Source organism: Bubalus kerabau, chromosome 2, assembly GCF_029407905.1.
Source record: "Bubalus kerabau isolate K-KA32 ecotype Philippines breed swamp buffalo chromosome 2, PCC_UOA_SB_1v2, whole genome shotgun sequence".
NCBI lineage: Eukaryota > Metazoa > Chordata > Mammalia > Artiodactyla > Bovidae > Bubalus > Bubalus kerabau.
This window is the reverse complement of record NC_073625.1, coordinates 32359276-32370497: the sequence shown is the minus strand read 5'-3', so window position 1 is coordinate 32370497 and position 11222 is coordinate 32359276. Positions and strand designations below refer to the sequence as shown.

At 41.8% G+C, this 11222-nt stretch overlaps 1 protein-coding gene across 3 annotated transcripts in view; it reads left to right on the top strand.

The window, feature by feature from the left end:
* The first annotated feature begins 369 nt into the window (after window positions 1-369).
* Window positions 370-11222, top strand: part of TENM3 (teneurin transmembrane protein 3) — a 532144-nt gene continuing 521291 nt past the window's right edge. For 2 of the 3 annotated variants that reach the window (XM_055567454.1, XM_055567455.1), the window contains exon 1: window positions 370-2941. The gene's annotated coding sequence lies outside the window, so the exon portion shown is untranslated. The remainder of the gene's footprint in view (window positions 2942-11222) is intronic. The other variant, XM_055567456.1, reaches the window with a different exon arrangement.

The window sequence follows — 11222 nt, the reverse complement described above, 5'->3', positions numbered from 1 at the left end:
AGGAAACTATTAGCAAGGTGAAAAGGCAGCCTTCAGAATGGGAGAAAATAATAGCAAATGAAGCAACTGACAAACAACTAATCTCAAAAATATACAAGCAACTCCTACAGCTCAACTCCAGAAAAATAAATGACCCAATCAAAAAATGGGCCAAAGAACTAAACAGATATTTCTCCAAAGAAGACATACAGATGGCTAACAAACACATGAAAAGATGCTCAACATCACTCATTATCAGAGAAATGCAAATCAAAACCACTATGAGGTACCATTTCACACCAGTCAGAATGGCTGCGATCCAAAAGTCTACAAGCAATAAATGCTGCAGAGGGTGTGGAGAAAAGGGAACCCTCTTACACTGTTGGTGGGAATGCAAACTAGTACAACCACTATGGAGAACAGTGTGGAGATTCCTTAAAAAACTGGAAATAGAACTGCCTTATGATCCAGCAATCCCACTGCTGGGCATACACACTGAGGAAACCAGAAGGGAAAGAGACACGTGTACCCCAATATTCATCGCAGCACTGTTTATAATAGCCAGGACATGGAAGCAACCTAGATGCCCATCAGCAGATGAATGGATAAGAAAGCAGTGGTACATATACACAATGGAGTATTACTCAGCCATTAAAAAGAATACATTTGAATCAGTTCTAATGAGGTGGATGAAACTGAAGCCTATTATACAGAGTGAAGTAAGCCAGAAAGAAAAACACCAATACAGTAGACTAATGCATATATATGGAATTTAGACAGATGGTAACAATTACCCTGTGTACAAGACAGCAAAAGAGACACTGATGTATAGATCAGTCTTATGGACTCTGTGGGAGAGGGAGAAGGTGGGGAGATTTGGGAGAATGGCATTGAAACATGTATAATATCATGTATGAAACGAGTTGCCAGTCCAGGTTCGATGCACGATACTGGATGCTTGGGGCTGGTGCACTGGGATGACCCAGAGGGAGGGTATGGGGAGGGAGGAGGGAGGAGGGTTCAGGATGGGGAACACAGGTATACCTGTGGCGGATTCATTTTGATATTTGGCAAAACTAACACATTTTGTAAAGTTTAAAAATAAAATAAAATTAAAAAAAGAAAAAAGACCCTGGCTGGGGACAGCCACCACAAAATTCCAAAGTGAGAGGCACTTGGTATACAGTCACCGACTCTAAGCTTGGAACTATACATAGCCCTCTGGTTCTGGGCCTGTCCTGTCATGGACATCAACTGGGATCAGCCGAGATGCCAGAAGTAACCATGGATTAAAAGCTATGTTCCTACGAGAGACACAGACGCACGCTCGCCACATTCCTTAAATATTTGCTCCATACTCTCATCATAACCTCTGTCTTATCTGGATTAATCCTTTTCTGGCTCACTTTGATCCCCATGCCCGATGGGGCCCCTCCAATGCTGAATAAATTGTGAAATTGTGGTGTCAGGATTAGAGATAAAAGGGGAGATGGAGACCGTGTATCATCAGCATACTGATCTCAGGGTGAAAATGCCTTCACTTTTCTCCGAGTTAGCTCATGCGAACTCGGAACAGGTGGGTGATTACCAGCAGATCCAGCAGCGGGGTGGAGCCAGGGCTCTCCCTTTGTGCCATTCCCCTGGAGACAGCGGGAGGGGTTTCCCTCTATAGGAACAGAGCCTGGAGTGGAGGTGCAATAAATACTGTATTTAATGCAACTCGAGCACCTAATAGTTTGCCTGTTAGTCATATGGGTACCACGTTCCATGTCTTTGAAACCAGACTCGTTTATATCCCCTCAGATTTGGCCCCCAGGGCCCTGTAAATAGGATTGCATTTTTACTGCCCTTTTACACTATTATTCTATGAGCTTTCATTCAATGTTTTCTCCATTGAAGCCCACTTGCCATCATCATTTACCACCCTCTAGATCATCCCCTTGCATTCTTTGAGGCTTTGGGCATTTGGTTTGAAGATTTCCTTTCCATGTGGTTCCCTTAATTTTTTGCTATCCTTGGCGATTCAATACGGAAGCTGAAATCTCATCCGTGGAGGCTTGGAATCTTTATGAGACCTGCGGTGGCTTCTTTCTAATTGACTACTGGATTTTCGGTGCCCGCTCATAGGAGACATTCAATAAATATTTGTTGAATCAATTAAGTATCCAAACATTTTGATCTCTTTTAACAGCTGTCTTTTCCATTTCTGATAATGCTTCCTTCTAATTCACTAAGAAATGCGAGATTCATCACACCTGAATTCTGCTTTCTTCTTTACCAAAAGGAAGTACCTTCACCTGTTTTTCTGTTTAATGAGGCTCCATCTTCCTCTGCCCTGCATGGGATTCCTTTTCCTTCCTCTAGATCTTTGCTTGGTCAATCCTACCTCCACTCTCATATCTTCAGGAATTTCCTTTTCCCTTTGTTGTCCTGGTCAAGTTATAAAGTGCACAAATCTCAACCATCTTTATTTTTTTTTTAATTGACGTTCAGTTGATTTACAGTGCTGTGCCAATCTCTTGTGCAGTAAAGAGACTTGGTTTTACACATATATACAATGTGGGGAGAGAGCAAATTAGCCAAGATGACGGTGGTCAGGCCCTCTCGCCCCAGGCCTCTTGCCCCAAGTTAGGTAAATACATGGTTATGTAACAGCTGAGACTGTTTATAGCACTGCACAGGTGTAATGTCCTCTATAAGCACCACCTGAAATGCTCTTAGGGGCAACTGGAATTGAGTCCAGGCGAGTCAAGGTGTGTTGAGTCGAGTTGCCGTCCTTGCTGCTGCATCAGCCATTAGAGTCGGCTGCTTCACCAGCCCAGAAAGAATAAATACGTCTGCCATTCCCATGGCTCAAGTTTTCTTAAGCTTCCCCACTCGCACCTTACCTACCCTGGGTTCAGCAAACAGTGTGAACAGCGAGACAATTGGTGGAGTCATCAAAATACAGCGAGACACACAGGTACATTTTTTTAAATATCATTTTCCATATGGTTTATCTCAGGAGACTGGATAGTTCCTTGTGCTATCCAGTAGGATTTTGTTGTTTATCCATTCTAAATGTAATAATTGGCATGCGACAAACCAAATCAACCATTCTTTTAAAAATACGCCTTCAACAGTGCCTCCCCCTGAAGCAATAGTCTCGTTCTCTTTACAGCAGCATTCTAGAAAGAATAGTATACACTTCATTACTGGGTGATCCCTTTAAAACCACACCTCCACCTCTACTGAAATGACTCTCAAAGGTCAACAGTAACTTCCCACTTTCTAAACATGGCGGTCTCTTTTCAGCCCTAATCTAATGGTTTTGTTTTGTTTTGTTTTCCCATTGTTGGCCACTTGCTCGTTCCATCAGTTTACCTTCTGGCAACTTTCTTGGTTCTCCTGTATGAACACTCTCTCTGAATCCTACCCTGGATCTTCCCACCCGTCATCTGGGTGAGCGATGACAGTGGCTTGTACTGGGGGTAGAAGTTATCAAGAATGGAGAAGAGTGGCTGGTTGAAGAACTATTCGGGTGATAAAATTGACTAGAGTTGATTATGTATTAGAAGTGAAGAGAGAGAGATGACACAAGGTAGCCCCTTGGGTTTCTGACGTGCATAACTGGGTGATGGTATCTCAGTGAGACAGGAAATATTCCAAGTAGATTATGTGAAGGAAGACTACCGTGAATTCACGTCAACATATGCTGAGTTTGAGATTTCTTGGAAGTGATCAGGACTATATGTCAAGAAGGCCCTTAGCTAGATCTGCAGTTAGGAGGAGCATCTTGAACTAAGGATAAATCTAATTGCCAAGGCATCTGTACAGAGATGGGCACTGAAGACGTGGACGAGACAGTCCAGAGTAGAGGAGAGGATGAGAAGAGAGGAGGATTGAGCCTTGGAAACTGGAATGCCAGGAGGGTGAGACAAAGCTCAAAAGGAGACTGAGAAGTAATCAAAGGTGGGTTGTATGGGGGCTTGGAAACCAAGGAAAACAATGGTTCAGGATGGTTTAAAATGGAGGACACATCCAAAGTATTGTTGACTACTTCAGCAGGTCATAGTATTCCCTGATGTAAAAATGTAAAGTTGATACTTACATCAGCCAAATAATTTAAAATATATGCCTTTTGACTTCAAATATTGTGTTTATTTTTATTACTCAGGTTCCAGAACTTAAATAAAGAAATCAGAGAAAGGCAGGCCACTTATGGCTGACTATCTTCTTCCACATGCAAACTAAAAAACCACTTCAGGAAGGAAATCATACGGCTACTGTAATACATAACCACGAGCATTACAGAATTGTGGTGATCAAGACAATCAAAGCCTGATTTGAATTGGTTTACTTTGGGCTGACTTAACTTTAAAATTTTTTAAATTGTATGATCTTGACTGATGGAATTGCTTGGATCAGCTGTACATGTCGGAACAGTTCACAGCTCCTCATTATAAGGGCTTTACTGGAGTTTAGGCAGCATGCAAGCCAGTATACTTTACATGTAGATGCCTTTTATTTACATGGCCTCTAAGTTAGCTTATTTTCATGTGCTTGCTGTTTTGTGATTGTAAAATATGTAAGCTTTGGGCACTGGCCTGGCTCCCAGACTGATGGAGAAAGGATGATGTGGAGAGGGAGACAATGTCTGCTGGAATCCTCAGATCACATGGCTCCTCCCTCCAGTGGTCCAGGAACCTATGGGCCCTGTGCTGCTGCTGCTAAGTCACGTCAGTTGTGTCCGACTCTGTGCGACCCCATAGACGGCTGCCCAACAGGCTCCTCTGTCCCTGGGATTCTCCAGGCAAGAACACTGGAGTGGGTTGCCATTTCCTTCTCCCATGCATGAAAGTGAAAAGTGAAAGTGAAGTCGCTCAGTTGTGTCCGACTCTTAGCGACCCCATGGACCATAGCCTATCAGGCTCCTCCGTCCATGGGATTCTGTAGGCAAGAGCACTGGAGTGGTAGTGGATCTTAATAACTCCCATGGTGCTAACATATGCAGAGAAGACCAATTTCGGTGTAGCCTAACGATATATAAACTGTTTAGGAAAACTTTACTACTTCACAGTTTTCTGAAAGGTTGTAAATATCACTTTACTTCTCACATTAACATACCTCCTTGCAAATCAAGTCATATTGAACTTTATTAACTGTGCTTGCTGTCATTTATGTTTTGATTAAATTAACGAGCATCTTGCTTTTCTTCACAAAATTAAATTTCCAGAATCTTTCTATTTTAATGTCAACCTTGTATAATCCACAAATGTCTTTAATCCCCTTACATGATATGATACTCTCGAGTTTGAGAAATCAGGGAAAGGCTTCAGAACCATTAAAAAGAAATAAAATAAGCCATCAGCTTTTACACTATTGTTCATTTGATGAGCACAGGTCAATTGCTCTGAGGATATTGACAGTCTGAGACATGCTGAAATCCTTCTCTTTTTACCCAGAAATGGATCATGGGATGAGATTACTTAATCTGTGGACTTTATTTCTAAAAACGGTTTCAAGGAACCGGTGCAATTGTTTCCAGCAGCAGAGTTCCCTTGAAAAATGATGCCCTGGTGACTCTGCTCCACCTCAAGTGATAGAACGTCTTCCAGCTTCATTCAGAAAAGTGAAAGAGCCGTGGGGAGGAATCGATCTAGTCTTCCTTCCTTTGTCATTGTTCGTGTCACACGTTGCTTTTCAGATGGTCCAGCGCATAAATCACGGTTTTATCAAGGTTGTAAATTTTGTTTTGATTTTCTGTTGCTCTCCAGCAGTACTTTACGTTCTGTCGCACCTTCTAAAGGAAAGCGGGAGTGTCCCACTTTCTTTCTTTGTTTAGCAAGTGTGGTTTTTCAAACTGTGGCCATGAAGATGCTATTTAGACTTTTAGATGAATGTGGCAGCTTCGATCCCTGCTAGAATATGTCAGAAGCAGGTATCCAAGCACGTGGGTATGTGACACAGTCATAGGGCAGGAAGCACAGTATTCGGGGGCCAACCAGGCACCGGAGACAGGATGCAGGAGGCTGCTGTTGAGATGTCAATGCTGAACTGGCTTTAGGGCTCCGGGATGGTTTCTTTCTTTCTTTGTTTTTGATTGGGACCATTTTTAAAGTCTTTTTTTTTTTTCTAAATGTAACTTTTTAAGTTTATTTGTATTTTAACACCAAAAACATTTTGTTTTGGGATATAGCCAATTAACAATGTTGTGATAGTTTCAGATGAACAGCAAAGGGACTCAGCCATACATATACATGTATCCATTCTCCCCCCAACCCCACTCCCATCCAGGCTGCCACATAATATTGAGTAGAGTTCCATGTGCTATACAGTAGGTCCTTGTTGGTTATTCATTTTAAAGATAGAAGTGTGTACATGACCTTCCCAAAGTCCCTAACTATCCCTTCCCCACCCCACCCCTGCAACTATAAGTTTGTTTTTGAAGTCTGTGACTCTCTTTCTGTTTTGTAAGTAAGTTCATTTGTATAATTTCTTTTTAGATTCCACATATAAGGGATGTCATATAATATTTCTCCTTCTCTATTTGACTTAGTTCACTCAGTATGACAATCTCTAGGTCCATCCATATTTCTGCAAATGGCCTTATTTCATTCTTTTTAATGGCTGAGTAATATTCCATTGCGTATATGTCCCATATCTTCTTTTGAATTTGTTACAGTATTGCCTGTTTTATGTCTTGGTTTTTGGCTCTGAGGCATGTAAGATCCCAGCTTTCAGACTGGGGTTCAAACCAGCACCCTTTGCATTGGAAGGCGAAGTCCTAACCATTGGACTGCTGGGGAAGTCCATGAGCTGGTTTCTTAATGTTTCTGTTGTTGATCAATAGAACCAGTAAAATAATAACTGTCCTCACTGATTTTTATGGGCTTGTGATAATTCATAAATCCAATAATTTGGGGAAAGCGATTTCTAATTTATGTTTAGTACCAGTATAACATTTATGGTAGGAACACCTGCTGGGTATTCACTGTGTTGTAGTTAGCAGAAAATGACTCCTTTCTGTGTGTGCCCTCCCTGGTTCTCCAGTAAATATCATGAGAGCTAACTTGTCTCATGTTGAGCAGACAGAGGCACTGATTGCTGTGGCAGAGGCAGCACCCGTGGGCCTGTGTTTTTCATCAACGGCCTGAAGTGAGGTTTTGAGAAGTTGTCTCATCAACACAAGGCACAGAAATCTAGGTGTCAGCAAATTATTTAACCCCAGGATCATCCCCACCAGGGGCAGCCCTAACGCATAGGAAGAGAAAGAATTAGGGAAGGAGTAGGAAGAGGAAGGGGGTGGACGGGGCACAGGGAAAGGGAAATGAAAGATAGAGAAAAGCAAAACAGCACTTCTGGATCAGACTCAAGTTATAACCCATCTTAACTCCCTAGGATAATATATGTTGTGTGTATGTGTATGTGCATGCATGCTCAGTCATCTCTGATTCTTTGTGATCACATGGATTGTAGCCTGCCAGGCTCCTCTGTCCATGGGATTTCCCAGGCAAGAATACTGGAGAGGGTTGCCCATTCCTCCTTCAGGGATCTTCTCGACCCAGGGATCAAATCCTCATCTATTGTTACCTCTAGAGCCACCTGGGAGGAACTTAGAATACCATGTTGGATATAATTAATCTTTGTCAACAGAAGTTGACACAGTACACGCCCAGCTTGTGAAAGAGTACATGAGGTGGAAATGCATTTGTTTTCCAGGACATTTGTGGTGTGATTACCAAAGTCCTTATTAACAAGAGATAGGTAAAGAGAACAGTGCTGGATAATTAGGATCAGAATCGAGCTAGAAGTGTTGGCTGAATCCAGAGATCCCAGTCCTCCTTCTGAGATTCCGCAAAATCATATCATGTAAGAATATGTCTCATCCATATGCAAAAAAAGACGTGGTGCAGATCCATGTAGCATACAAAACAAGGACCGTTCCCACCTGCTCTTTCTTCCTTCCATTTGCCATGCCCGGGTCTAGGCTCTAAGAATGTAAGAATGAGCTTACTTTCTAGGGAGGAAACCGCCAACAAGTAAGTAATTAAATAAGCAGCATAAGTTCAGATACTGGTGTGAAACTGAAAATAAAACAGAGATATAAGATAGTGACTGGAAGGAGAGGAGAAATCAATTTAGTTAGGATCATGAGGGTTGCCTCTCAGAGAGGTTGATTTGTAGATTGAAGATTGATGGATGAGAAGGAACTAGATATTCAAGTGGCTATGAGAAGACACAGAGATGGACAAATGTTAAGACACTAACTTAAAAAAAAAAAACAGTGTTTTACGAGAGAAAAGTATCAGCTGGAATCTAGTGAATAGGGAGACTATGGTTAGATATGGTGTTGGAAAAAGAGGAAGGACGGGGCATGTCACTGTGTGCTGATCAGAACTGAAGCAGTTCCGTGAGAATTGACACAGAAAGCTGAACACAAAAATGGTGACAGGTTTTTAAAGCCATATAGAAATAGCAAATGGAACTGGGAGATAATTATTTTGAGCAATGAGGGCTTAGGGGAGTAGAGCCTTGGGCCATGGGGTGGACGCCATTGTAAGGCAGAACCCGCAGCACTTAGAAGGAAGGACCTTAACCAGCAATCTTGTCCAGAAGTGAAACAAGTAGCTTCCCAAAGCTGTTAGCGTTCAGTCACACAGCATTGTCAGGCAGGACCAGAGAGACGATTTTCAAGGTTGGAGACTGTTATTTGGCATCATTACTCTAGCACAGCACCTGGCAGGTGGTACTTAGCACATATCTACTAAAAGAATGAATAAAATGCAGCAGAATGGGTCCAAGGATTTATATAGGTGACCTCTAGGAACATAACCTAATTCTAGAATTTTATAACTCTGTGGCATGAATAAAATCACAATGATTTTCAATACTAAAATTTTTTTTCTTTATTTGGGACAAATATTGTTAACTTTGGTGAAAAGCCTTAAAAATAACTTCTCAAACTGTTGCAAATGCATTATTGCTCTTTCAGCCCTTAAAGCTACCTGTTACAAATACCCCCGTGATTCCTAAACCAGTAGTAGTTAACACCACTGCTGTTTGGTAATAATAAAGAAAATATTTAACTTACAGGGGATCTTTCTGTTTAACTTACAGGGAATTTTTCTGGACTTCCCATGTGGGGTTTTGAAAGTTGATCTGAAATGTATCATTTCTAATTTCCTTTAGACTTTCAAGCACATATGAAACAAATTTCAGTATTTTCTTATTTCAGTTGAGATTGGCTTTTAAATTTACTGTCACCTCTTTTTTTAAAAAGTATAATTTTCATAGTCTGAGCCTTAATGTCAAGAAAAAAAAAACTTGAAATTCTTAGGTGGGTTTCATAATTCAGGGTATAAAAAATGTCAACTTATAACTCGACTATACATTGACCAAAGACATTATTAGAGTATAATTTTTAATTTAAGAAAATTCTTCTAAATTGTAGCCCCAATCTTTCTGATATCTGCTGAGAAGTGATGACATGTGATATTTTTATTTAACATAGATCTAGTAAGTTGGACCGTTTAAGTAGACAGTTAAATATACTCAGGCCCTGAAATAAGCTTAGGTATACAAAACCTGGATTTATAAAAGTGACTGAGACCCAACCAGTAAGAATATAATTTAAAAATAGTATCTGCATCCAATGATTACAAAGGAAATTGTGGTGCCTGGGGCAGGTAGAGCTTGAGGGCTTCATATAGAACAGAGAACACAGCAGATAAACGTCTCTGCCCTTACAGAATCCCTTGTGACTACTCTAGGTTGCAAATGAGATAATGAATGAGTTATTTATTATGATCATAGGTAGCTATTGGCACGTTATAGTTGACTAGGCCTGGAAAATCCCATGGGCGGAGGAGCCTGGTGGGCTGCAGTCCGTGGGGTCACGAAGAGTCAGACACGACTGAGCGACTTCACTTTCACTTTTCACGTTCATGCATTGGAGAAGGAAATGGCAACCCACTCCAGTGTTCTTGCCTGGAGAATCCCAGGGACGGGGGAGCCTGGTGGGCTGCCATCTCTAGGGTTGCACAGAGTCAGACATGACTGAAGCGACTTAGCAGCAGCAGGTGTCTTCACAAACCATATTACCTTTAAGCTTCCCCACCGCAAAAAAAAAAAAAAAGCTTGTGGAGAGTTACAATGAAATAATAGTAATACAGTAATGTGATTAATGCATACTGTTTACCATGTGCCAGACACTCCTCTAAAGACCTGACGTGCATTAACCCCTTTGATGTTTCTAACCACCTGTGAAGTCAGTATTACCATCCCCATTTTGCAGATGAAGACATTGAGACCCAGAGAGATGATGTCACTAGCCTATAACTACACACCTAGTCATGGGTGGATTCTGTGCCCTGACTACCTCCCTATACTGTGGCCAGGGAATGGGAGAGGTGAGGACATGTGCTGTGCCTGGGTCACACAGCCATATGGAAGTTGAATCTTGGTTTTCTGAATTCAAGGCTGTGCTTTTCTCAGCATGCTGCAGCTGCCTGGCACCAAGCCATAACATTGTTGTATTAATTAGTGAGCTTTTGGTGAGTTATGCTGTGATAACAAACACCACCACCATCTTGTGGCTTACAACCACAAAGTTTTATGATTTTACTCACATAGCATAAATTGCTGTGGATGGCTGTGGCTCTTCTCTCTGTTGTCTTCAGGCCTGAAGGAGAAACCATTATCTCTGGCATGGCTGCTCTTATGCCAGCTGGAAAGAGTAATGGTGGGCCATGCCATGGCTCCCAAAGCTTCCCCTTGGACACAGACTGCGCCACTTCTGCTCACATCTTGGCCAAAGCAAGTCATGAAACCAACGGGGCAAGAAGTGTCCACCTCCCCCTGTGACAGCACCAAAGAGGGGCCCTGGAAGATGAGTCTGATAGAAAAGAGTTGCAAGTATTTTGAGCAACTGTGATCCTTTTTTAGTTAGCTCTTAGAAATAATTTGCAGACTGCTGTGTGCCTGGGTGCTCTGGTCCCTTTTAACTGTTACATCTATTATTTTATCCAACCGTGTTGGCTTTATCATCCCCATTTTACAGAGGAGGAAATGGAGTTGAAAGAAGAGTGGAAAAGTTGCATAACTTGCCTGACAGTAACAGTGTTAGTCGCTCAATGTGACTGACTCTTTTGTGACCCCATGGATGGTAGCCCATTAGGCTTCTCCATGAAATTCTTCAGGCAGGAATACTGGAGTGGGTAGCCATTCTCTTCTCCAAGGGATCATCACAACCCAGGGATTGA